We start from the raw sequence: 27178 nt of genomic DNA on the forward strand, positions 1-27178 counted from the left end.
GGGAGGAGAGGGGCGCAGGGCTGCCCATCACTCCCCAACCCCACTGTTACAGGGCTGCTGGGGTGCGGGGCATGGCATATTCAAGAAGTGAATATGTATGAGTACTGATAAGCGGACCACAAAGTAGTGTTATAGTCACGCAGGAGACTCAGTAAGTATAATACTCAATCCTAACACCATTTTTTTACAGCACATGTTCGGGTCCCCATAGACTTATATGGGGTTCGGTATCCGGGCAGATGTTCGGGTTCAAGTCTGTCCCAAACCGGACTTTTTTTTTTTATCTGCCCTGACAGAAAACCCCAAACATGGGCTGGACAAAATTGTTTTCCCCCTGAACTTAATATTTTGTTGCACACTCTTTGGAATAAATAAAGGCAATCAATAATTTCCTACAACTATCAACAAGCTTCTAACACCTCTTACCTGGAATTTTGGGCCACTCTTCTTTTGCAAACTGCACTACATCTCTCATCTTTGACTGTTGCCTTCTCCCAACAGCAATTTTAAGATCTCCCCACAGGTGTTCAATTCCATCTAGATCTGGACTTATTGCTGCCACTTCAGAACTCTCTAGTGCTTTGTTGCCATCCATTTCTGGGTGTTTCGTGAAGTAGGTTTGGGGTCATTGTCCTGCTGGAAGACCCATGATCTAGGACGCAAATCCAGTTTTCTGACAATGGGCACTACATTGCCACCCAAAATCCTTTGGTAATCTTCAGATTTCATGATGCTTTACACACAATCAAAGCATCCAGTGCCAGAGGCAGCAAAGCATCCCAAAAACATCTTTGAACCTCCACCATATTTGACTGTAAGTGCTGTGCTCTTTTCTTTGTAGGCCTCATTCTGTTTTCAGTAAACAGTAGAATTATGTGCTTTACCAAAAAGCTTTATCATGTGCTCATCTGTCCAAAAGATGCTTTCCCAGAAGGATTTGAGCTTACTCACATACATTTTGGCAAACTGCAGTCTAGCTTTTTTATGTCTCTGTGTCAGCAGTGGGGTCCTCCTGGGTCTTCTCCATAGCATTTCATCTCAGTCACATATGAACAGATAGTTCACACTGACACCAATGCACCCTGAGCCTGCAGGACATCTTGAATTTCTTTCGAACTTGATTGGGGCTGTTTATTCACCATCCAGTCTGTCCTGCATTGCTACTTTTCATAAATTTTTCACTGCTGTTCACGTCCAGTGAGATTAGCTACAGTGCTGTGGCTTTTAAGGTTCTTAATTATTTTGAGCATCTTGGACAAAGGAACATCAAGATTTTTGGAGACGTCACCATGTTTAGTGTTACACACACAGACATACAATGCAAAGATTGAGTTAATTTCTCCCCTTTTTATCTGGTTTCAAGTGTAATTTTCATATTGCCCACACCTGTTACTTGCCACAGGTAAGTTTGAAAGAGCATTATATTTTTTCAAGTTTTTTTGTGTTTTTCCAATACACACAAAGGAAAGGAACGTGTATAACAAAACGTTTGTAATTGCAATAATTTTCTGGGATAAATGCTTCATTTTCTGGAACATTTTCAAGGGTGCCAAGACTTTTGGCCATGAATGTACAGTATATCTGATAATCGGTTGTGCAGTTTTGCAGGTAAAATAGCTGTTTCAAAGCAAGATAGAGTTATTGTGCAGGGAAACAATAAAAAGACACAAGTGGCATAGGGCTGCCAAAGTTAAACGCTGCAACATGAATGCTACATGTGAACACAGCCTAAGGGCTCATACAGACAACTGTAGAAGAGAATTCGGCTGGTTATAAAAATTACTCTGAACGAGCTCTTATCAGAGTTTCATCTCTCAAGCTCGGACTGGCAAGTGTCGGGAACATGGCGTGACAAATGTGCACAGACCAAAGACTGTCCGGCGCAAGGTTTCAATGGGGATAGTATAAGAGAGGAGGACCCCGATGGTAGGGAGTGGGGAATGGGACACCTCCGAAGACTAATCATTGTCTTGTCCCTAAGCTCCCCTAACATCCCTATACGAGTCCTTCCCCTTGCAGTCATCACGTGCCTAGTCCCTTACTGTCGCTCTACTCACCCTGTATAGTAACAAGGTCAGTGAGTACACCCTGTATAGTAACAAGGTCAGTGAGTACACTAGATGTTACTACAGTAATGACACATAGGGGAAGGAGGACAGACAGGGGGACATAGACAAAAGGATACATAAATGAACTTCACTGCTGCAGCAAGACTCCAAGGCTGCAGACAACACGGTTCCAAACAGTAGCACAAAAGCTCGAGCAGCAGATCACCAGCAGCCCTTTGAAAACTTTTTCCCTCTAAAGTAGTCAGAAACATCATGATCATGTGACTATTTAAAAAAGATGGGAGTGGTCAAAAATAGGCAGCACCTGAGGTGAACTAACCAGGAGCTGCGAGCACGGAAAATGACATTAACCTAGAACTGCAACAGAAAGCAACAGAAAGCAAACCATGTTTAAAATTCATAGTAACACAAAGCAATGTGAGACTCTGATCCCAAACCTGATACAAGTCTCTTAATGACAGGAGACACTCGTGACATCATCAGGGTGTCAGCATAGTGTGAAGTGGTTCTATTGGATGACGAGAATATACATAACAAAATTTCTCCATCTTCTCCATTGTGTCAGTCCACGGAAATTGTAGCGTACTCAGATGTCATGTGAGTGCAGTCCAATGTTTTCAATGGACTCATCTGCTTGTATGGCCGAGTGCGATCAAATGTGTTGTTGGGTCACACTCAGACCCGAAATACATCTGTATGAATTTAGCCTAAAGGCCGCTTTACACGCTGTGATATCGTTACCGATATCGCTAGAGTGCGTACCCGCGCCCATCGTTTGTGCGTCACGGGCATATCACTGCCCGTGGCACACAACATCGCACGGAACCGTCACACTACTTACCAGCCTAGCGACATCGCTGTGACCGGCGAACCGTCTCCTTTCTAAGGGGGTGGTTCGTTCAGCGTCACAGCGACGTCACAGCAGCGTCACTGAACCGCCGCCCAATAGAAGTGGAGGGGCGGAGATGAGTGGGACGTAACATCCCGCCCACCTCCTTCCTTCCTCATTGCGGGCGGCCGCAGGTAAGGTGAGGTTCCTCGTTCCTGCGGTGTCACACGTAGCGATGCAGCAGTGATAATCGAGAATAGGGGGGCATGTCACCGATGAGCGATTTTGAACATTTTTGCGACGCTTCAAAATCGCTCATAAGTGTCACACGCAATGACATCTCTAAAGCGGCCGGATGTGCGTCACAAATTCCGTGACCCCAACAAGATCGCTTGGGTGATGTCACAGCGTGTAAAGCGGCCTTTAGACTTATTTACAAGAATGAAAGAGAGGATCTTATTAATTATAAGAGAAGAAATCAGTGCATTAGTAAAGTGTTAAATTAATTTATACCAATCACTTACTGTAAGCGTCCCCCAACACTCTGTGAATAACGCTCCTTCCACCCCCGGCAGGCAAATAACAGCCTCATGACCGTGTTTTACAATTTTGCATCTAATAATTTGTCACCACTTGTTGGAGTTTGATTCACAGGTCCAGCAGTATTGTGTGGCCCCAGCATTATCAGAAGTAAAAGTAAAAACAATTATTACATGAATGACGTCAAACCTTTTCTGGACAGAATCCAAAAAAACATGTACAGGTTAAAAATCACTACATGTCTATGTTATGACTAAGTTTTTGTTTACAAGGATTTTGAAGCAGATCGGCTCCGAAATCCACATCGAAAACTACTTTGAATACACTTTGAATATTCTTTCTATCAATTTAACTGTAAAACCACTTTGGTGTTCATATAAGGTTTTTGAGCGTATTTTTTCCCTCGACAATGTTTTGAAATCAGTAATATTTACAGTATCTTAATGGGGTAGTATTAGATAAACTGTACATTTGCAAAATTTCTGCACCAAAATCTACAGCAAATATGCAAAGTAACAACATACCATATTTTTTCGGTTTATAAGACGCACCGGATTATAAGACACACCCAAAATTCAAAGCATAAAAAGGGTGAAAAAAATGGGGTCTCTTTTATAATCCAGTGGTGTCTTACCGGAGGGGGCAGCAGTGGTGGTGGAGCTGAGTCACAGGATGCAGCAGCAGTGGGTGTTTCAGAAACTGTAGGCTGTACTGGGGCTGTGGTGGAGGCTGTGGCTTGGGCAGCTGTGCTGGTGGTAAGGCAGCCGTGCTGGGGCTCGAGTTGCAGCGGCTGCAGGCGATGAGGGCTTCAAAGAAATAATGCCCGGAGTCAGGCAGATTGAGCACTTGGCTCAATGGCAAGACAAGATCTCATCTGCGCAAGTGTAGCACCCCGGGGCCATTGGGGGTTTCCTCGTCATCGGGCCAGTGGTTTTGTCGGGTTACTGTGACTGGCCTGACTCGACTCCGTGGCCTCGTCGGCTACATGTAAAAGGCAAACAGACAGGTGCAAGGTGTCTGTTGTAGGGGGATGGAAGGAGGGTTAAGGGTCTCTGGGAAGTGTCACCGGTTGCAGCGCTGACTGGGATCTCGGCCTCCTCCGCCACGGACCCTTCCTGCGACTTTTCCTCTTCCAGGAGAGGTGTTGGATGGGAATGGGGGATGCTTTGCAGCACCACTCGTGGTGAGCGGCCAGGAATCGTCCGCCGCTGCGAGATGTTGCTCTCCTCTGGAGCTGATGTTAACGCAGTCCAGATAGTCCAGCTCCCCACAGGTGCAGCGAGCCCCAGGGAGGATGAGGGTGATGGGGACGGCTGATGGCGCCGAAGCGAGGGCGGCGGCGCCGGCAATGACAAGGACAACATTGGGGCTGTGGTTCAAAGTTCCTTCTACTCACAGTTCTTAAAGCTCTTAAAGCTTAAAGGTGTCGCTTTCTGCCGCCATAGATGGATCCCAGCCGGTCCCAGGTGAATCAGAGGCAATCACCGGTATCTGTGGAAAGGTGTGAGACCTTCCTCCTTGCACTGATTCACGGCTCCCCGTGGCCTGAGGCAACTTGGGGACCCCGCTGTCCATGTTAAGTATCCCGTCCCGTGTGCAGGTGATGCGGGTCCTCGCCGTGGGGCATGGCTGTAACCTGGACTCCCCATCCCCTGCAGATTTGTTAGAGTCCATGAAGGTTTCCCTAACCGAGGGCTCTGTACCCTGACTGCGCTGGCACTGTGAGAACGTTTAAGCTCGACCTCAGCTACCATGTCTCCTCTGTCTCACCATCTCCACCGGTCGCCTTTCACCCTATTCCAGTCTCATTCCTGCAGACTTAGGCTGCTTTCACACATCCGGCTTGAGCTCTGCGGCTCAATCCGGCTGTGCAAGCTATGCAACGGATGCGGTGAAAACCGCTTGCGGCATGCTACTGCGCTTGCGCAGTGGCAAAAACCGCATGCGGCGGCCGGGTGCGGTTTTTGCCGCATCACGCCGCATCCGGCCGCCATAGGCATGCATTGAAAAATGCGCCGCATCGGCCGAATGCGGCGCGATGCGGGTTTTTTTGCCGCACGAAAAAATGTGCTATGCAACGTTCCATCCGGCCGCCGCATCGGCTAAATCTGCCGCATGCGGCAAAAACCGGATGGAACGCAAGGCCTTGCGGCACAATGCGGCACTAATTAAAGTCTATGCAGAAAAAACGCAACCAGCAGCAAAAAAAAAACGGTTGCGATTTTCCTGCAAAGTGCCGGAGTGTGCCGCATTGCAGAAACCGGAGGTGTGAAAGCAGCCTAAGTGCGGTGTTGTGGCCCACAAGTCCTCCAGTCTCTCGTCCCCAGAACCAGCCTTACTCTCCTTCCTCTCTTAAGGCTGTCTGCTCTCTCCTGCTCCCAGACTGAACTAACTAGAAACCGTTTGTGTTTCCTCACTTCCTCTGGCAGCCCCCACCCTTAGGAGGACTCTTAAGCGGGGTTTACACACTGCGACATCGCTAGCATCGGCTAGCAATGTCAAGCGCGATAGCACCCGCCCCCGTCGTACATGCGATATTATGTGATCGCTGCCATAGCGAACATTATCGCTACAGCAGCGTCACACACACATACCTGGTCAGCGACGTTTCTCTTTCTAAGGGGGCGGGTCGTGCAGCATCACAGCGATGTCACACGGCAGCCATCCAATAGCAGAGGAGGGGTGGAGATGAGCGGCCGTAACATGCCGCCCACCTCCTTCCTTCCTCATTGCCGGTGTAGGCAGGTAAGGAGATGTTCGTCGCTCCTGCGGTGTCACACATAGCGATGTGTGATGCCGCAGGAACGAGGAACAACATCGCTAATAAACAGGCAACGATATTTGGTTTTAGGACGACCTCTCCAAAACCAACGATTTTTGCCTGTTTTGCAATCGTTTAAGATCGCTCGTACGTTTCACACGCTGCGATGTCGCTAAGGACGCCGGATGTGCGTCTCTAATGACATGACCCCGACGATAAATCATTAGCGATATCGCAGCGTGTAAAGCCCAATTTAGTGGCTGTTGCCCTGGTAATCTGATCCTGACTCAATGACTGGATTTTGTGTAAGTAAAACAAATGTACCACCCCGGGGCTCGGCCGGCTGCCGAGCCGCTCGGATCCGGGCTCATTCTGGTGGGTGGCTCGAGCTCCTCCCGGACCCAGGGGTCACGTCACTCTGAAGGGAAGTTGGTGCTACGTGTAGGGATTTCGGTGGGGAGGTTCACGACCGAGGCCATGGTGTTTAGGGGTGTAAGCTCGTGACGCCACCCACGGGTTGTGGTGAATGTGGACACCACCACTGCCGTTAACTAGGCTCCCGGGGATGATGTTATGCATCCTGGTGTTGGCCCCTCCGTGGGCAAGGGGTGATGGTCCCAGGGCCCGGTGGTTGTGAGGTGCGGGCAAGATGGTGTGGTGCGGTGCGCGGCCTGAGGGCACTGTTGTACTCACTATGACAGATACACCGGAGTCTCTATTAAACCAAAAAGTATGGTGGTCGGTGCCCGCAGCCGGCTGCGCTTTGCCCCTTTCTCAGGTTGGTGGTTCCCGCCTTTCTCCTCAACTCTTTGGTAGAACTTGACTGCCTATGCTTCAGCAACGGTAGTCCGCTCCCCGGCTTGATGTGTGTCGGGGAACCCGTTTGCCCGCAGGCGCTAGCCCGTGGGATCTCTCTGCCTGTGCGGTGGCTTTCTATCCCCCTCGGTGGGCTGTTGCCATCTTTCGGGTCTTGGGACGGGAAAGGACCTAAGGTCCAGACCTCAATCAATGAATTCGACGTGGTCCAGTGGCTTCTGGACCTTGCTCTGGGTCTGAGTACCCCTCCTGGTGCTCCGGTTTCCAGTTGGCTCCCCGGTTTGGTACCGGCAGGCCACTACCCTATCCTGGTCCCTTACGGTTCCACCAGCCGTCTTCCCGGCTGCTCCTGGCGGCAACCACCGTCTGCCTCCTTGCCACGGTACCAGGGCTACGACCCCGGCACCGGTCAGTGTTGTTGCTGCAGATCTGACGCCACAGGCCTGCTGCACTTCAACTAGAACTCCACTCCACTTCACTGACTGAACAGACTGAACTCACTGAATGAACTGACTGTTTGTTTCCTGTCTCAGGCTCTCTGGACTCCTAGTTGGGTGTGGCCAACCACCTGGCTTCGCCCCCTGGTGTGAACATTGAACACAGAGAGGTGACAAGGGTTGTAGGTTGGCTGCTGTCACCTTATTAGGGGCTGGTGTTTGTGCAGGGGGTCTACCTGTGACTACCTGGCTAGTCCAGGGTGTCACACAAACACCAGTGGTTAACTCCTTCATCACCCGGGATAAAGCATTTCATCTTAAGTCAGATACAATACCCTGTGGCGACTGAGCCTCAGGGGCGCCACAGGAGCACCACCTCTAGGCACCATTTTCCTGTAGTCCACTGCTGGGAGATGAGGTCCGTGTGCACAGATGAGAGCTTGAACTATGATTTCCATCTGCGCACACACTGACTTTGGGCGGCATTATTTGAATTCCTCACTGTCCCGCCCCCCAGTGCCAGTACAGCCGCCGGAGACCCTGCACAGCCTCCCCAGCACCAACTGTCGGAGACCCCGCACAGCCGTCAGAGACCCCGCACAGCCACCAGAGACCCCACACATCTGCCGCAGACCCCGCACAGCCGCACCAGCTGCCACAGACCTTGTACCAGCCACCACATACCTCGCACAGCCACCCCAGCACCAGCCACCGCAGCCTCCGCAGACTCCGCACAGCTGCCGCAGACCTCGCACAGCCGCCGCAGCCCCTGCACAGCCGCTGCAGCATTCCCTGGCGCCTCTTGCGACCCCTCTCAACCACCCCGGTAAGCTACATTCAGATTATAAAACACATCCCTCACTTTCCTCATACATTTTTGGGAGGAAAAGTGCCTCTTATAATCCAAAAAATATGGTAGTCTTAAATTATGTTCACACGTTGAATTCTTGCAGCATTTTGTTTGCAGTATTTTGTTATGCAAATTAAAAATTGCTGTTTACAGTGCTAGAAAAAGCTTTGAGATTTCAGAAATCTGCAGAATGACAAACCTTTCATTGTTTTTACTGCATTTTTGCATTTGTTTTCACCCATAGAGAGCAATGAGAAAGTGCAATAAATGCAGCCATGCATTTCTGGGAAATAAAACAAACTTTATTAAACATGTATTGTAGACAAATGACACACATAATGCACACTAAAAGAAAAATTCAGCAAAAACTGCTTATTTTAAGCAGCTTCTTTACTGCCAAGAGAGCAGGTTTTGCCTGTAATAAATAACGCTACAAAAATTCAATGTGTAAACATTGCTCCGATGTGTATGGTCACCTTTATGCTCAGTTTAAAAAGGAACCTGTCATCAGTTTTTTCACTATGAAACCAAAATGTCACCTTCTGCAGCTCATGGACTGCATTCTATGAAGGTGCACCTTGTGCCCTGACTCCCCTTGCAGACTCCAAATATAATTTTATAAAACCTGACCGTTAGGTATGCTAATGACCTGTGGGGCTCAGATGGGCTTGCTCATTTTCGTCTCCTGTCCCTCCTTGTGGCCTTCTTTGCCATTCTCCTTTCATGATTGACGTGATGACACCGCCGTCATCATGCACACTGCTCGGCCAAATCTCGCGTCTGTGCAGTCATTTCCCCGGCTCGCGCAGGCGCAGTTTGCCCTCGCACGAGCCAGTGCGGTGTTTGGGCATGCGTGAGATTATGGTCGGGTATGAGGATGACGCAGGGGATGTCATGCAGGAGCTGCAGAAGGTGACACTTTTGGTTTCATAGTGAAAAAACTGGTGACAGGTTCCCTTTAACTCTCCTTTCTGCACTGAAAAAAATGTTCATACTGGGCTGAACAGGACATGCATGTATATCAGAAATGAGGGGCTCAGTCGGATTATCTCTTCGTCAACAGCCAATGAATATGTAACAGCAATGTTTTAAAGACAATCTGACTCCAGGTTTTTGAAACCCCATTTAATAATAGTATAATGTAAGAGCAGAGACCTTTATTCCAGTGTTGCATCACTTACTGGGTTGCAGCAGATCTAGAAGTTCTCTGAATGCTGAGTCTATAACCCCACCCACGCCGCTGATTGGTTGTTTGTTGTGCACACTCTGCATAGACAGAAAGCTGCCAATAAGTGGTGGGACAGGGTTACAGAGAGTTCATAAATATGAAGGACTTCATGGCCGTATATTTACCAGTCTTCTAATCTCCTGCTGTAGACTCTTGCTGTGATTTTATCAAAACTATAACAAGCAGTTGGAATCATGCTTTATGTGTCTACATTATGCTATTCTCAGATTAGGTGGCAAACATATGATGACAATTTGTGTGTAATAAATGACAACATCCTGACACATCATTCTATCATTGCCCACTAACTACAAGCAGAGCACTTAAATGATGCATAATCACACTGAACATAAAAGAGGGCGGAAGGTGCAGTTTAACATCAATAAATAAACAGTATTACCTGTGTGGAAAATACTGACTCACCTATAGGAAGCACTCAGTTACCCAATTATCACCAAGTGTCTCAAGTACAAGCGAAAATTGTGATTCTCCTATACATAATAATGTCCACAGCAATTCAAACTAATACAGACCCATAGGGAGGTTATGTGTACAGGTAAGGTATTTAGTGCAGAAATATGTTTTTCCAGAAAATGTGCTGCTTTTTGCTGCATGTTTTTGGCACATATTTTTCCCATACATTAATACTACTACTTTTCGGGACTTAGATTGGGACAGGACCTAAAATCCTGCCCTCAATTGGTTAATTAGCTAGGCCGTCGGTGCTGGTCTTGGCTTCAGGATCCAAGTACCCCCTGTGTGCACACGGTTTCCGGGTCGGTTCTCCAGTGTCAGTACCGGCGGGCTCCAACCCTGTCACGGTCCACCTCTGATCTCCGCAGCAGTCTTCCCGTCTCCTGCAGACTCTGGCTACCGTCTGCCACCTAGCCAAGGTGTCAGGGCTCCGACCCTGGCACCTGTCAGCTTGCATCTCCACTCCTCACTTCAACTTAAACTTATCTCATCTGACTGTTTTCCCGCCCCGGGCTCTCCAGACCCCTAGGTGGGCGTTCCCAGCCGCCTGGTCCCGCCCACTGGTGTGTCCGTCCTTCCCTGAGGGGGGTGACTAGGGTTTCAGGTTGGCTGATTTAACCCTTCGTGGGATTGGTGTTATGCGGGGGCCTACATGTGCAACTACCTGGTTTTCCAGGGCACTACATTCCCCCTTGGTTGAATACAGGCTGTCCGTGGGCTGTCCGACCACCACCATTTATTATTAACGGGAACTGTAAAGTAGAAAAGACAAATTTACAAGTATAATAATGTGGCGCCCTGGACTAGCCAAGTCGTCACAGGTAACACACAAACACCCCCACGCCTAGGACAGTGACACTAGCCAAACACAAAACCCTTGTTGCCTCCCTCCAGGGTCTGATGTCCACACCAGGTGGGGCGGAGCCAAGGCGGTTGGCCCCACCTACCGAGGAGTTCACAGGTTTGGAGGCGGGAAAAGCAGTAGATGGAGTTTGGAGTGGAGAGAGTGAGGAGTAAACACTTCAAGTGTCTGGGTTCGTGGCCCAGGCACTGACAGCAAGGTTGGCAGACGGTGGTGGCCGTCTACAGGAGTGGTGGAGCAACGCGGAACCGTAGGACCGGGGTCGGGCGTTGGCCCGCCGGTACCGACCGGGGAGCGAAGTGAAACCAGCACACACAGGCAGGGCCATCGGACCCCGACCAGGCTTGGAGCCGCCGACAACAGTCAAATCCGAATGTGACTGGAACCCCAGGGGTTTCCCAACAGCTAAAGTCCCGATTGAAGGCAACAGTCCGCACCGTGAGGGTATACAACCACCGCCAACGGCTAGAGACCCAAGGGCTAGCGCCTGCGGGCACAACAGGCTCCTCCGGCACCCATACACCGGGGAGCGGACTACCGCTGGGAAGCCACAGTAGTCAAATAAGAACACAAAGGTGCAGGGAGAGACAGCCACCATCACCTGTCCAGGGAGAGATACAGCAGACGGCTGCGGGACCCGTCCATCCAGCCGTTTGGTTTACCGGAGACTTTGTGCCTCATTTGCTGAGTGAGTACACCCGTGCCATCCGGCACTGCGCCGCGCTATCCCTGCAACCCTGCACCTCACCGACCCTGCCTAATTGCCACATCACCGGGCCCCGGGACCACCAACCCCTACCCACGGAGGGGGAAAACAACATCCCAGCTGCTCCCTACCATCGCTCCCGGGATCCCCGTCACCAGCAGCGGTGGTGCCCATCTTCACCACAACCCGTGGGTGGCGTCACGGACTAAATCCCCAAACCAAATCACCCCCCTTTTCACTCACGGGCGAGGAGCGCGGCTCGAGTCCCCGGGGATGGCCCACCGTTCGAGCCACCGAGCAGCAGCAGCCGCAGCGTCGGACCCGAGCATTAGCGAGTGCGTCCCCCCCGCCCGCGACAATAACTTTGTACAATTTATTCCCTTACGGGAGGCACATTTCTTAAACGTTGCACATTTAAACGGAACGGGACGGACCAGGCCACCTTCTTGTTGCTCCCACCCAAACAAACCTGACCCTGGTGCCACCTCTAAGAACTGGTTGGCACCCCTTTTCCCAAGTCCAGGAATGGGTCCAGGTGACACCCTCATGGCCGGGTAAAAATTTCCTTACCCGGCAGTCCTTGTCACGGATTCCCAAGTACGGGGACCCCTGGCCTGGAGGTTAGTCACCGGTCTTGGTAGTGACTGGGCCTCGGCCGACTCTACCGCAGGCCCTTCCTCCAATCTGCCTCTCCAGTGACTGCCGTGAGCAACAAGTTTAACCAAGAATTATTTACAAGGCCCAGTAGTTTTTGGGTTGGCTTTCCAGTCCAAAGCCATGGTCCATGAACTGTAACACTTGTAACGGGGGTTAACTGTAACTGGGAGTAGCCGGGGACCACTACCTTAGTAACTCTCTTCACTTGAAGATGGCGGAGGAGGGTGGAGGCACACCTTTTCTTCCATCTTCCCCCACTACTTTATGTCAAGGGCAAACCACCCCCTCTCTCTGCAGTGCCGGGTATAGGAGACCAGCTCTCCTGGCTCCAGGTCACGATCGGGTGACCCGTGGATAAATGAGGGGCCACATCCCTCCGGGATTCAAAAATCTCGGCCTCCAGGCCCGGCTCATAGACAAAGCCCCATCCCTTCTGGGGGTTAAAGTACCGGACCTGTCCTTGGAACGTCGGGCCCCGCATCCGAAAAGTTGACTGCCGGAGGTTATCCTTCTCCCGGATAGTCCTGCTCAAGACTTCAGCCTTCCGCTTCTCCCTGGCCGCAATCTCCAGCTGCAACCGCTGCCGCTCCCAATACGGAGTACGGGTTCCGCACTCTGCTGCGTCCTGCTCAGGGGCTTGGACCATCCGGACGCCCTCACTGCCGGGTACGACCAGGCTCACGTGAAGTGGAAGAGGGCTCCGTTGATCCGCGGCCTGCTCTGCCGCCCTGCTGGAGCATCCCGGCTGCGCCACAGCCGGGATCGGGTACTGGGAAGCGGCCGGCGTCTTTGCTGACTTCTGGTCAGGCATCGCCTCTGCTGCAGACGGGCGGATTGCTGGGGCCAACGTCATTGAGTGCGCTGCCTTCTCCAGGATCGGGGATGATGTCATCTTTGGTGCGGCCGGGCTCGGGGCCGGAGGGGATGTCTTCCGGGATTTAGTCTTTCGCAGGGCTTTTACGGGTTCCGGAGCGGTGGCGTGCTCATGGCCCGAGGGCTCCATTGCCGGGTCCTCGCAGGCGGATGGAACGGGTACCGCTGCCATGGCTTGTGGCAGCGGATCGAGCAAGGCGCCAGCTACAGGTACAGGCAGCGAGGGAGGCGGCGTGGCGGACGGGGGCAGACCGAGCTCCTCAGCCTGTTGGGCCGCTGCCGGTAGGACATAGGGGCATGGGTCGCTTACCCGCTCCTCCGAGGTTATCTCCACTTCGCGGGCCATCTATAGCCAGTTCCTGCATCTCGGCCGTCCATCTCTTTAGTAGAAAGTTGGCCTGGGCCTGGATTCTTCAGCACATCCATTCTGTCTGTGCTTCCACCCAGTCGGCAGTCTCGGGGCAAATCCTTCCATCTTCGGATTGCCGGACCGGTCAGACATCCTCTCAAGGTGGTGTCCAGGAACGGAAGATGGAAGAGTCCTGGTGTCCCTGCCTCTTATTTCCTCGGATTATATGCCACTAGCCTCGCCCGCCCCCCTTGTTTTTCGGGAGCAGTCCTTTGATGCAGCTTGCTAGTTTCGATTTCGGCCTCAGGGTTTCCGCCTTGTTCTCAGGGGGCGGGACTTCAGCTTCGCGCCTGTAATGCCTGATTGGAGCCACAGACTCAGACTGGCTGTAAGGGGAGTCTAGAGAAAAGCCGCTCACAAAGCAGGACCCCAAGAACTCTGCAACCCTTTAATGCCTATACAGGGATTTGGAATTACACAGAGCCCCAGAGATCACTGCCTGTGGTAGGCTGTAGTCCGTGGTCGTCAGGCAGCGTCAAAAACCAGGAGATGCTAAACAGGAACAGAATCAGCAGGCAAGGGCGTAGTGAGGAGACAAAGCAGAGGTCAAATCCGGAACTGGCAGCAAGGTACAAAAATGACAGGCAGGAGGGTAGTCAAACAACAAGCGAATGTCAGTGCACAGGAATCAAAATACAAACAGCACATGAGCCAGGAGTACAGAACTATCTCTGGCAGTGGTCATGTGACGGGAGGGGGAATAAGAAGGGTGTGGTGTCTTCCCATTGGCTGCAGGTGAATGTTGGCAACTTCAGCTGGAAGACACACGCCACCTACAGTCAGCCAGCCTAGTGGATGAGCGGAGCCTGTGCTCCGCAGAGCCACGGGCACCGACTCCTCTCCCATCACCAGCACTATCCATGGTGGGAACATGGCGTCGTCTGGCGATCAGAGCAGAAGTCGCAGGAGTGGACTCCGGTGGGGACGTGACAGTACCCCCCCTCCACGAGGGACCACCGGACCCTCAAAACCCGGCTTGTCAGGGAACTGGAGTCGAAATCGCCTGACAAGACCTTTAGCGTGGACCTCACTTGCTGGGACCGATGATCGCTCCTCAGGGCCATAACCCTTCCAACGTACAAGATACTGCACCGCCCCTCTAACAATACGGGAGTCAAGGATTCTCTGTACTTCATACTCCAGGTTACCCTTGACCAAAACAGGAGGAGGGGGGCTGAGTGGGTGAATGGGAACACGATACAACTTGAGGAGGGATTTATGGAACATGTTCGAGATTTTGAAGGACTGAGGGAGGTTCAGGCGGAAAGCTGTGGGATTGATGACCTCGACTATCTCGTAAGGTCCAATAAATCTGGGACCCAGCTTAGCAGAAGGGACCTTAAGTTTAATATGACGGGTGGACAACCATACCTTATTCCCAGCTCTAAGGCTTGGGCCCTTGGAACGCCTCTTATTAGCAGCTGAGGCTTGACCACCCTGTGCCCTCTTCAAGTTCTCTTTCACCTCAGACCAGATAGCCTTCAGTTTGTTCACAGTGTTTTCAGCCTCAGGAGTATCCACCATAGCGGAAGAAAAGGACCCAAAATGTGGATGCAACCCGAAATTAATGAAAAAAGGGGTAGTCTGGATTGACTCCTGATACTGGTTATTAATGGCAAACTCAGCTAGTGGTAGATATTCCAGCCAGTCAGACTGATGATCAGACACATAACACCGGAGATATTGTTCTAAGATTTGATTAGAATGTTCAGTCTGACCATTGGTCTCTGGGTGGTAGTCGGAAGAAAAAGTTAACTCTATATTAATCTTTTTACAAAAAGCCCTCCAGAATTTCGAGACAAACTGCGTTCCTCTGTCAGAAACAATATTTTCAGGAACCCCGTGTAACCACAGAATATGCCTAATGAACAACCTGCTAAGCGTTTCAGAATTAGGTAAACCGGACAATGGAACAAAATGACACTGTTTACTGAATCTATCCACTACTACCCAGATACAAGTCTTCCCTTCTGAGGGTGGAAGGTCAGTGATAAAGTCCATGGAGAGGTGGGTCCAAGGACTTTCTGGAATAGGTAGGGACTGGAAAAATCCAGCAGGACGGGTACGGGGTGTCTTGGCTCGAGCACAAGTTTCACAGCCCAGTACGTATTCCTTACAGTACTTTGCTATGGTTGAACACTAAAAGCTCCTAGTTACAAGTCGGAGGGTTTTGCCTATACCAGGGTGACCTGCAAGGACAGAATTATGGGACTCCTGAAGTACCCGTAGGCGAAGTGGGGGAGCGACAAACAGTTTACGGTCAGGAGTGGTTTCAGGGGCCTGGTCTTGGGCATCACGGATTTGTTCTATCAAATCTATGGATACTGATGATACAACAATGCCCTTACCTAAAATAGGGACTGGTTCGATGTTTTCTGACTGAGAGGGACAGAAGCTACTGGAAAGTGCATCAGCTCTTGTGTTCTTGGTACCGGGCCGAAAGGTCACCACAAAATCAAATCTGGAGAAGAACAATGCCCACATAGCTTGCCTAGGATTGAGTCTCTTAGCAGATTCCAGATAAGTGAGGTTCTTATGGTCTGTGATGACTGTGACCTTATGTTTGGCACCCTCGAGGAAGTGGCGCCATTCCTCGAAGGCCCATTTAATGGCCAACAGCTCACGATTACCAATATCATAGTTTGTCTCGGTGGGAGACAATTTGCGGGAAAAGAAGGCACAAGGAAGAAGTTGAGTGAGAGATAGAGTACCTTGTGATAGCACCGCCCCCACTCCAACTTCGGATGCATCAACTTCTACAATAAACGGATGTATAAGGTCAGGCTGAACCAGAATCGGGTCTGAGGAAAAACATTCTTTTAATGTAGAGAAGGCATGGATCGCCTCTGGCTTCCAATTAACCTCATCCATCAGCCCCCTTTTTAGTCAAATCAGTGAGGGGTTTGGCAATCTTGGAAAAATCCTTAGTAAATTTGCGATAATAATTTGCAAACCCAAGGAAACACTGCAAGGCTTTCAGAGACTTGGGTTGCACCCACTCCTTAATCGGCTGTAGCTTAGAGGGATCCATGCGGAAGCCTTCTGCAGACAATATATAACCCAGGAAATTAACCTCATCAACAAAAAAAAAAACACATTTTTCACACTTAGCAAATAGGGAGTTCTCCCTGAGTCTCTGGAGTACAGTGTGGACATGTTTGAAATGTGACTTAGCATCAGGAGAATAAATTAGGATGTCATCCAGATAGACCACCACATATTGACCATAGATATCTCTGAAAGTGTCATTAACAAAGTTCTGAAAGACAGCCGGCGCATTACTTAACTCAAAAGGCATTACCAAGTACTCATAGTGTCCCTCTGGAGTGTTAAATGCTGTTTTCCACTCATCTCCTTCTCTGATGCGGATTAGGTTATATGCACCCCTGAGATCCAGCTTTGTGAAGTACCGGGCTCCTGTGAGCTGCTTAAAGAGATCGGGGATTAGTGGCAGAGGGTACTGATTCTTTACAGTAATAGCATTAAGTTCACGGTAGTCAATACAAGGTCTGAGGCCACCATCTTTTTTATCCAAAGCAAGAAGTCCTGCGGAGACACCATCACATGTCTCAACGCTGGCAGGAAACTAGCCAGGTCTTTCACCGGGAAGGAACAACCACGGGAAGAGCAGTCTACAGTCAAGGAGACCACCTATGCCAAACATGGTATCCATCCACAGACAGCCGTTTCGGGGTATTTGCCCCTCATCAGTGTGGAGTAGGAATCTGGCTAGTGGGAGCATTGCCTAGTAAAAGACTATGTGAGCAAGGATGGTTGACCTTAGGGACATCAACATCCACCACTGCGGAGACACCATCACGTGTTTCTCAACGCAGTGATTCTAGAGCAATGCCCCCTGGGTAATATTCAAAGCAAGAAGGCCTGCGGAGACACCATCACATGTCTCAACGCTGGCAGGAAACTAGCCAGGGCTTTCACCGGGAAGGAACAACCACGGGAAGAGCAGTCTCCAGTCAAGGAGACCACCTATGCCAAATATGGTATCCATCCACAGACAGCCGTTTCGGGGTATTTGCCCCTCATCAGTGTGGAGTAGGAATCTGGCTAGTGGGAGCATTGCCTAGTAAAAGACTTTTTTTTACTAGGCAATGCTCCCACTAGCCAGATTCCTACTCCACACTGATGAGGGGCAAATACCCCGAAACGGCTGTTTGTGGATGGATACCATGTTTGGCATAGGTGGTCTCCTTGACTGGAGACTGCTCTTCCCGTGGTTGTTCCTTCCCGGTGAAAGACCTGGCTAGTTTCCTGCCAGCGTTGAGACATGTGATGGTGTCTCCGCAGGCCTTCTTGCTTTGAATATTACCCAGGGGGCATTGCTCTAGAATCACTGCGTTGAGAAACACATGATGGTGTCTCCGCAGTGGTGGATGTTGATCTCCCTAAGGTCAACCATCCTTGCTCACATAGTCTTTTACTAGGCAATGCTCCCACTAGCCAGATTCCTACTCCACACTGATGAGGGGCAAATACCCCGAAACGGCTGTCTGTGGATGGATACCATGTTTGGCATAGGTGGTCTCCTTGACTGGAGACTGCTCTTCCCGTGGTTGTTCCTTCCCGGTGAAAGACCTGGCTAGTTTCCTGCCAGCGTTGAGACATGTGATGGTGTCTCCGCAGGCCTTCTTGCTTTGAATATTACCCAGGGGGCATTGCTCTAGAATCACTGCGTTGAGAAACACATGATGGTGTCTCCCCAGTGGTGGATGTTGATCTCCCTAAGGTCAACCATCCTTGCTCACACCATCTTTTTTATCAACGAAAAAGAATCCAGTGCCGACTGGTGACCTGGATGGTCTGATAAACCCTCTCTGAAGACTGTCTGCTATATAATCTTTCATGGCCTGACGTTCTGGACCAGAAAGATTATAAATCCTACCCTTGGGGAGTCAGGAATTGGGGACCAAATCTATGGGGCAGTCATAATCTCTGTGTGGAGGTAATTTTTCAGAGTCAGAAACAGAAAACACGTCAGCAAAATCCCTGAATGCATGAGGTATGAGGACAGGTTCAGCTCTAGTCAGGTTAATAGATAAAGACATACATGTCTCCTGACACTCAGGGCTCCAGCGCACAATCTCACCCTGGTGCCAGTCTATGACCGGGTTATGTTGCGCAGCCATGGCATACCCAATACTACTGCTGCTGTTAGGTTCTCAAGAACAAAAAATGACTCTGAATCTACATGCAGAGCCCCAACAAGCATGGAGATCTCTGGGGTTACAAGGTTAAGCACACCCTGAGTGAGAGGGGTATTATCAATTGCAGAGATTTTAATGGGAGAGTTCAGTTTTAGCAAAGGCAAACCCAGCTCTTTTGCTACATCAGAGTTTATGAAATTAGCTGCACAGCCACAATCAATAAAGGCCTGCAGACAGACAGCTTTTCCCTAGTGAGACAATGAGACCGGTAACATTAACTTTATAGGGTCTGCAGGAAGTACCTGGGCGCCTGAGTGAGTATCCTAGGGCTCACTCAGGTGCGGTTGCTGCTCTGGAAGCGATTGTCTCTGAGATCCAGGCTCTCCATGATGGTCTCCCCAACATGATCTGCTCCCTTGACATCAACGGGACTCTGGACATGATGAGGGAGGTGCTGCAGGAGCTTAAACCTGGGCAGACTGGATCTCTTGCACTTGCTGTGCAAGTCCTTGAATCAAGCCAGACAGGGTCAGCACCTGGTCCATCACAGTTTGGATAGGATCCTTTTTTTTTTTTTGTGTTAGTGGGCCAGAGATAATGTAATGCCTGATTGGAGCCACAGACTCAGACTAGCTGTAAGGGGAGTCTAGAGAAAAGCCGCTCACAATGCAGGACCCCAAGAACTCTGCAACCCTTTAATGCCTATACAGGGATTTGGAATTACACAGAGCCCCAGAGATCACTACCTGTGGTAGGCTGTAGTCCGTGGTCATCAGGCAGGGTCAAAAACCAGGAGATGCTAAACAGGAACAGAATCAGCAGGCAAGGGCGTAGTGAGGAGACAAAGCAGAGGTCAAATCTGGAACTGGCAGCAAGGTACAAAAACGACATGCAAGAGGGTAGTCAAACAACAAGCAAAGGTCAGCGCACAGGAATCAAAATACAAACAGCACATGAGCCAGGAGTACAGAAGTAACTCTGGCAGTGGTCATATGACAGGAGGGGGAATAAGAAGGGTGTGGTGTCTTCCCATTTGCTGCAGGTGAATGATGGCAACTTCAGCTGGAAGACACACGCCACCTACAGTCAGCCAGTGGTACTGCAGGTTGCAGGGAAACCCAGCTGTAACGCCTGGTCCCACCAGACCCCGGGGGGGAGCTCTCCCTCACATCTGCCCAGTCCCAGCATGGCTCCCACATGCACTCCTGCCCCCACTCCCAGGCAGAGAAGGCCTTCCACTTACCGGCCCCAGGGCTCTGCAGACGTTGCTCCCACTCCAAGGCCTGCTGCAATTTCCTCCTCACACAGAATTGCTGTAGGTGATTCTAGGCTGCGTGCGAGGCCACGCCCCCTTTCTTAAAGTGGCATGCCCCAAATCCTGGAAGTGATCTCAGAGGTCACCTGCTGCCTAATAGGTATTTAAGTTCACTTCCCCCCGGCAGCAGGCGCCCGAGCAACGCCTCTATTAGTGCATTGCCAGTGTCCTAATCTGTCTATGCTATTGTTTATGATCCGTACGTTTGTTACCTGATTCTAATCCTGTGTCTCACCGTAGTGCCATCTATACCATTCCGGCTGTGGACGTCACCACCTATTCCTACCGTGGACGTCACCGTGCCATACCTGCCGTGGACACTATCTGTACCGTACCGGCTGTGGACGTCACCACCCATTCCTACCGTGGACGTCACCGTGCCATACCTGCCGTGGACACTATCTGTACCGTACCGGCTGTGGACGTCACCTGCTGTGAAACATCTCCGGTGCCACTTCCGTGTTCCGCCTGCCGCGGACATCGTACCCGAGCCACGCCTGGCCGTACAGAGACTCCTACCTCCGGTCCCTGGCTGCCGTGCATTTAGGCCTTCTGGGGAGGCGCCGCACAGTCCCTGTATAGGGGTTCGCTGCTGGCCGTCTTCTCAGGGGAGTCCGGTGCACGGTCCAGTGGGTCCACCTCCGGACGTTCGCCGCTCCTCGGTGAGCGTAACACCAGCCTAGTAGATGAGCGGAGCCTGTGCTCCGCAGAGCCATGGGCACCGACCCCTCTCCCATCACCACCACTATCCATGGTTGGAACATGGCGTCGTCTGGCAATCGGAGCAGAAGTCGCAGGAGCGGACTCCGGTGGGGACGTGACAGCGCCCTTTTTCGGGGATGAAGACGCTGATGTCGTTTTTCGCGCCTAAAAATGATGGCAAAGATGGCGGTTTTCAAAAACTTTGCAGCGGAGCACCACTGACAGTCCAGAACAAGGCGCACTTCCACCGGGTGAGTGGATGGGTAAGAATCCTGTTTGTGACGACAAGTTTCGGGGTGTGACGCCTCCGTGCCAGCAGCCGATGCTGCTCGGATCCGGATCTACGGTGCGGCTCGAGGGGTTCTCCGAACCCGGGGGTTGCGCGGACACTCCGAATAAAAGGAGACGTATTTATACGGGATTGGTAGAATGTCTGTGGTGAGGTGTAGCACCATCGCTGCCATTGTGGGGCTCCTGGGGACGTTGGGCTGGCAGCTGGATGTTAACCCCTCCGTGGGTAGGGATGGATGTCCCGGGGCCCAATGTCTCTATGCTGGGGATGGTGAGTGTAGGGGCCGGTGCACTCGGCCATGCCAGGGATGTTACTCACGGTCGAATAAAGCACACGAGTCCTGTGGTAAACCAAGGTGATGGTGGCCGGCTGCAGCAGACGGGTGTATCTGATCCCACACCCGGGTTGGTAGTCAAAGTCTCTCTCCTCTGCACTCAGTGTTTTGTAAGTAGGACTTCCCGGTTTCCGGGTCAGTTCTCCAGTATCGGTACCGGAGGGCTCCAAACCTGTCTTGGTCCACCTTGGATCTCCACAGCCGTCTTCCCATCTCCTGCAGACTCTGGCTACCGTCTGCCACCTAGCTAAGGTGTCAGGGCTCCGACCCTGGCACCTGTCAGCTTGCACCTCCACTCCTCACTTAAACTCAAACTTATCTCATCTGACTGTTTCCCCGCCCCGGGCTCTCCAGACCCCTAGGTGGGCGTTCCCAACCACATGGTCCCGCCCACTGGTGTGTCCGTCCTTCCCTGAGGGGGGTGACTAGGGTTTCAAGTCAGCTGATTTAACCCTTCGTGGGATTGTTGTTATGCGGGGGCCTACATGTGCAACTACCTGGTTTTCCAGGGCGCTACATATCCCTCCTACAGGTGTGCCATATTGGAGGGAACCAGAGCCAAGACAATAAGATAAGAGATAAGCTCTGTTTTTTTGTACATGGCTGAAGACAAAGTGATTGTTTTGCTAGAAGTGGATGCAGGTTAGGAGGAGCAGATTCTACACAATAGGTAATGAGTAAAGATTGATGAGAAACTCAGCTGTCCAGTTGCTGTGTGTGATGTTACAGATGCTCAGCTGGACAGCTGAAAAGACATCTGGACTCTGACATGTGTGGGGCTAGCACAAGGATGAAGAGATACAAACTGCAAAAGTATAACTTCAAAATGAAGTTATTGTAAGCTGGAAGATAGCCCTGGGGTTACTTCATGTTCTGCCGGCACCCAATTTATGTCTGAAAGGTCTCTATTGTGATGCAACTTTAAAGTGGAACGTCATCATGTTGAGAGACTGGAACCAGATGCATTGGAAACCTAAATATGTTGGAATCATAACCACCATTCTTATTTTGCATGTGCCAAGTAAAGTTCTTACACATTTTAAGTCTGTCTTCACCTGCCCCATGTATTTCCGCACCATTCTTGCAAACTGCATGTATCATCTGCTTGTATCATGTTCAATGTTACACTGACCTTTGAAAACTCTTATCTTAATTTACATCTGATAATATTCTCTAATGAGGGCAAAAACATGCCGTCTACATGTTATAACGTGTTCACCGAGGAAATACGTTAGGACAAAGCGTAAACACGAGCTGGCAGATCCTTTGTCTTACACCTTGGAGGAGTGGTGATTAGGTTGCTGAATAATCACAAAGACATGAGCTGGGTTTCCAGAGCTCTATTACGTCTCACATTCATTGCACACCTGCGAATTCAGAGTCACCTCCCCCCACAGGCAGGTGAAGAGAAACTTTCATTCAGTTTGTTCTCCTTTGTTCTGCTGTGTTTTGTCTATAGCCGGTAGTGTGAGACAGTGAAGATGTGTTAATTTCTGCAGAGAACCGAGCGTTACAGCAACTGATTATCTCTTCATTCAGGTAACAAGTTTCTATGTGATTTCCTGAAAGACTTGTGTTGAGTTTATGTTTTTATGCTATTGTTGCTTTAAATATGAAGCTGACTTAGGCTAGGTTCACACATATACAGAGCCACCTTGGATTTTGTCTTGCCTCTTTGTCAAATGTGCACAATATTGTATTCTGAAAAAGATGATGATCACTGCCGGAATTGAGTCCATGTTATTCCATTGGGATCTATTTGAATTGGGTCAGAATCCTGTTTTTTAGTATTCAGATGGAGACACTCACTCAGTGCAGTGTGGAGAGCACTGTAATATCTGTCTCTATTTGCCAAGTACAGGAGGTTGTCAATCTAAAGCAGTTAAGTGGGCTGATCTACCCTGTGAAATGGACAGCACACTAACCCTAAAATGATTTTTCAAATCTGATAAATTAAGGATTACTATGTACATCTACACTACTATAGGATCTGAAGCACTATAAGTACAGGAATAATAAATAAATACATCACCAGAACCACCATCAGTACATGAATGCAGCAACAAGGTTAATACGGTGATCAATTATAATATCAGGTCAGCTGCCACCTTATATAATTGTACTGCATGAACCTGCAACTCCCAGTATGACCTTAAGGCTGGAGTCACACTTGTGAGTGACTCGTCGAGTCCCGCATCGACATCACCCGGTATGGTTGCACACTCTCTGGACACGAGCATCTCAGCTGCATAGAAATACATGCAGCAGACCCGCTCCTGTCAGGAGAGAAGCCAGCCGCGCCGGGTGATCCGATCCGATAATCGTGTGAGCACACCCTAACACTGGTAATGTGATGCTGGGAGTTGTTGTTTCCTGCCAACATCAGACTACAGAATATTCTTTATCAGAAGTACTGATTAGATGCTAGCAATAGCACTAGTTAGAGCAACCTTTGGGAATAAATGTATATGTTTTAAGCCATTTAATTCTGATCAGATGACAGATGTCTGGGTCTTCAAACCCATACCAATTGCACAAAAAATGAGACCCACATTGTCCCTCTTATGATAATTGGTTTCCACACGATACTCTCCTATAAAATATTGCCTCTGCACTGACCTCCTTATAGACTATAACAAACACACAATCCCCACCATGAACTATGGCAGCCACATTATCTTTCCTTATTATGACCAAAAACTGTCAAACTATGTTCCCATATTAATTATGGCCTATATATTGTCCCAACTCCCCATTTTACCTGCGTTATGATTTATGTTAAAATCAAGAGCAGGAGGGTAGCAACAAAAAGGCAACAAGGGTTAACTTCACAATCACACACAGCAGCAGTTATCACACCAAATAGTCTGGATCACTACACCTCCCGAGACCAACTAAGTTAAACTATAGCTGGCATAGCTAGAAGGATCCAGCAAGCATATATAGGTGAGGCGCAGATGTAACTGGCTCCCCGAGAGCAGGTGATAAAAGGAGACTAACAAGCAGACTAGGAGAGAATAACTCATGCTAGCCTGTCTCTGAATTAGCACTCAGAAAGGTGGATACCTGTGTCTGCATGTGGAGATCACACACACCCAGAGGAGTTGTTAGGCTGAGTGTTACCTTGCTGATGCAGTATAGCTAAATTGTGTTTTATTTTTGTGCTCAGTTTTGCAATAGTGTATGACGTGTGACATGATTTTGTCTTCCACAACCTCAATTGTGTGGTAGATTTTGTCTGTTTCTCACACTGTTTTAGGCCTCCTAACAGTCAGATGTTGGAGTAAATAATAATTACACCAGACCATAATCTTCCAAAATCTCTGACTTTGTACCTAGCAGAGTTGATGGTATTTTAAAGCTAAAAGGTACTCTCAGCAAATATTGATTTTGATGTATATTTCTCATTTGTTCATTCGCCATGGAATAAATGGTGCTATAATAAATAATAATAATAATAATTCCCTTTGCATTTTGTACATAGTTATGTAGGCCACAAAAAAACATTAAGTTCAATAAACTTAGACTTCTACTTTGGAAAATATTCATATGTTTCAATATTTTTTCTAAAATTTAACTAAAACTTTTGCACAGTACTGTATGAATAGCACCAATATTAGTAGGACTGAGCTTGGTAGTAGAAACTAAGTGCAAGATAGAGAATAAACAGACACTTGGCTGGATCGAAGCCAAGTGGAAGCCAAAAACCACATGGTAGCAATACAACATCATAAATCAGGCCGCATATAGCTACCTGAGAGAGCCTTGGAATAAGACATCAGAGGTGCTTGCCAGGTTACCACAGTAATCTGGAGAAGACAAGCACAGAGGGAGCCAAACATTGGAGAAAGGAGCAAAACCTGCTGATGGAGCCGGGATGGGTGAATTACAGCATGCTAGTGGTTATTATATTGTTCTCTGCTATATATTTTTGCAGGTCACCACTTATAATACCTTCAAAAATGTCAACATTGCTGGTGTTAAACTTACCAGATGTCAAGATGGTAGTTGTATAGATCCACCTTCTTACCGTTCTTGAATATCGATATCACATCAGCCATTCTCCAATATTGTGGCACTAACCCTTCTACAAGAGAGTCTAAGATGATGATATACAGTAGTCTGTCAATCATTGAGCTCAACTCTCTTAATACGCGTGAGTGAACATCGTTTGGCCCAAGGGCTTTATCAATATTTAGATTTCTCAGGTGTAGTTGTATTTCTTGTGTTAAGTTAATGATATTGGGTGGTGAAAGGTTACTGCCTTGTTGAATGATATTGGTTACAGGCAACTCATTTGTGAATTCGGATAACGTGTTTAGGATCTCAGAAAGATCAATATCTTATTTTGTAATTTTTGTTAGATTCCACTTGTAACTTTTTTAAAATCCTATAGAGAGTAGAGATGAGCAAACCCAAGGTTTAGTGTTCGTACCAAACACAGACTTTAATAAAAAAAAACCAGAATTCGGGTTCGGAGTTTGGGTGCTTTATGTATGCAAACCACTAAGCTGTGCTCTGGTACATTCAGTGCTCAGCCCTGTGCGAGTTGCTTGCAGTATCCGAACGGTTCACACTGGTGTGGTGGAGGGCATGGGGCAGGCATGTGTAGTAGTCATGGTAGCAGGGGAACAACAGGTCACAGCACAACCTGTCATTAACCCCTCACCTCCCCGTCACCGCACCATACACAGGAGGACTCTTTAACAGTCTCAGGTGTCACACGTTCACTTTTCTGCTTCAGACAATAAAGTTCAGGCTCAGTTCTTTCTTAACCACTTCCAACTTTAGTTTTAGGAAGTTTTTACAGCTTCGGTCCGCATCTTTCCAGCACTGGTATCCATCTCAAAGGGGTTCCTTCTAATATTCAAATGATACAGTTGCAGCCATCGGTCCTCTGGCACCTGGGCACCATCTAAAGTCTAAGGCCCTTCATTTCCCTCACTTCACTTCATGTCCGCACAGGGGTCTGCTTCCGTATAGGGGTCTCCCCTTCATGCCAGGCCATCCAGACATACTGCACCACCATGGGGCGCACTGACCTTTTCTGTGAGTGAGGGCTTTTTTCCGTTACCACCAGTAGGCACCAACGCTAGATCCCCAACTGTAGGACTAAACCCCTCTCCATGGGGGACGTGGTTCCGCCATCCGTCCAGGATTTCGCGTGTCACAGCCGTGAGGGTGACCCATAGGATCAGGATCTGTTACTTGGGACATCTTACATCTACATCTCCCTGGTACCTCTCCCACTGTACTCCTATCCACTATTCCTTATATACCCCTGTCCTCCTCCTCCTGCCTACCCAGGTGCCAGGACATATTCCAAAGCAACACGGTCACCTGTTGGCAAAATCACAGAAGCAAGGCATTTACAGTTATGACACAGGACAGTGGTGTGCCGGGTACATAAGCAGGGGTGGGCCTAACCCTTAACCCCCCTTCACTGGGAGTAAAAACAGCATGATCAGATGTAGTGTACGACCACAAACAAAAAAGAATGGAAAAAATCCGCCCTGGAAGTAATCTGTTTATGGCTGGCTACATATTGACAGAAACCCAAACTATTAGTGACTTCCACTGGGTTCCGGTCAAGTCTGGTTCCCAAACCAAATTTTATCTAAATTCTGTCTGAACCCGCCGAACAGATCATCCACAGGTCCACTCATCACTAATAGAGAGCATAAAGCATGGTGCATTTTGATCAAAACCCCATACTGAAAAGCCAAAAACCAAAACATTGTGATGAGAGGGTAGAGTTGGGGAATTTTCAAGGTTTTTGAAAGCTGTTTGTCATCAAAAAGTCTCAAATTTTGTATGCAGTTTATTTGCGATTTTTAGGATGCTCTCATCACTTTTAAAAAG

General features: G+C 49.3%; 1 protein-coding gene across 1 annotated transcript in view; it reads left to right on the plus strand.

Annotated features, from left to right (window-relative positions):
- The first annotated feature begins 22772 nt into the window (after positions 1 to 22772).
- LOC142290635 (putative tRNA methyltransferase 9B) overlaps positions 22773 to 27178 on the plus strand; it is a 52456-nt gene continuing 48050 nt past the window's right edge. Inside the window, exon 1 of the mRNA XM_075334607.1 lies at positions 22773 to 22855. The gene's annotated coding sequence lies outside the window, so the exon portion shown is untranslated. The remainder of the gene's footprint in view (positions 22856 to 27178) is intronic.

The sequence above is a fragment of the Anomaloglossus baeobatrachus genome, chromosome 2 (assembly GCF_048569485.1).
Source record: "Anomaloglossus baeobatrachus isolate aAnoBae1 chromosome 2, aAnoBae1.hap1, whole genome shotgun sequence".
Classification (NCBI taxonomy): Eukaryota; Metazoa; Chordata; class Amphibia; order Anura; family Aromobatidae; genus Anomaloglossus; species Anomaloglossus baeobatrachus.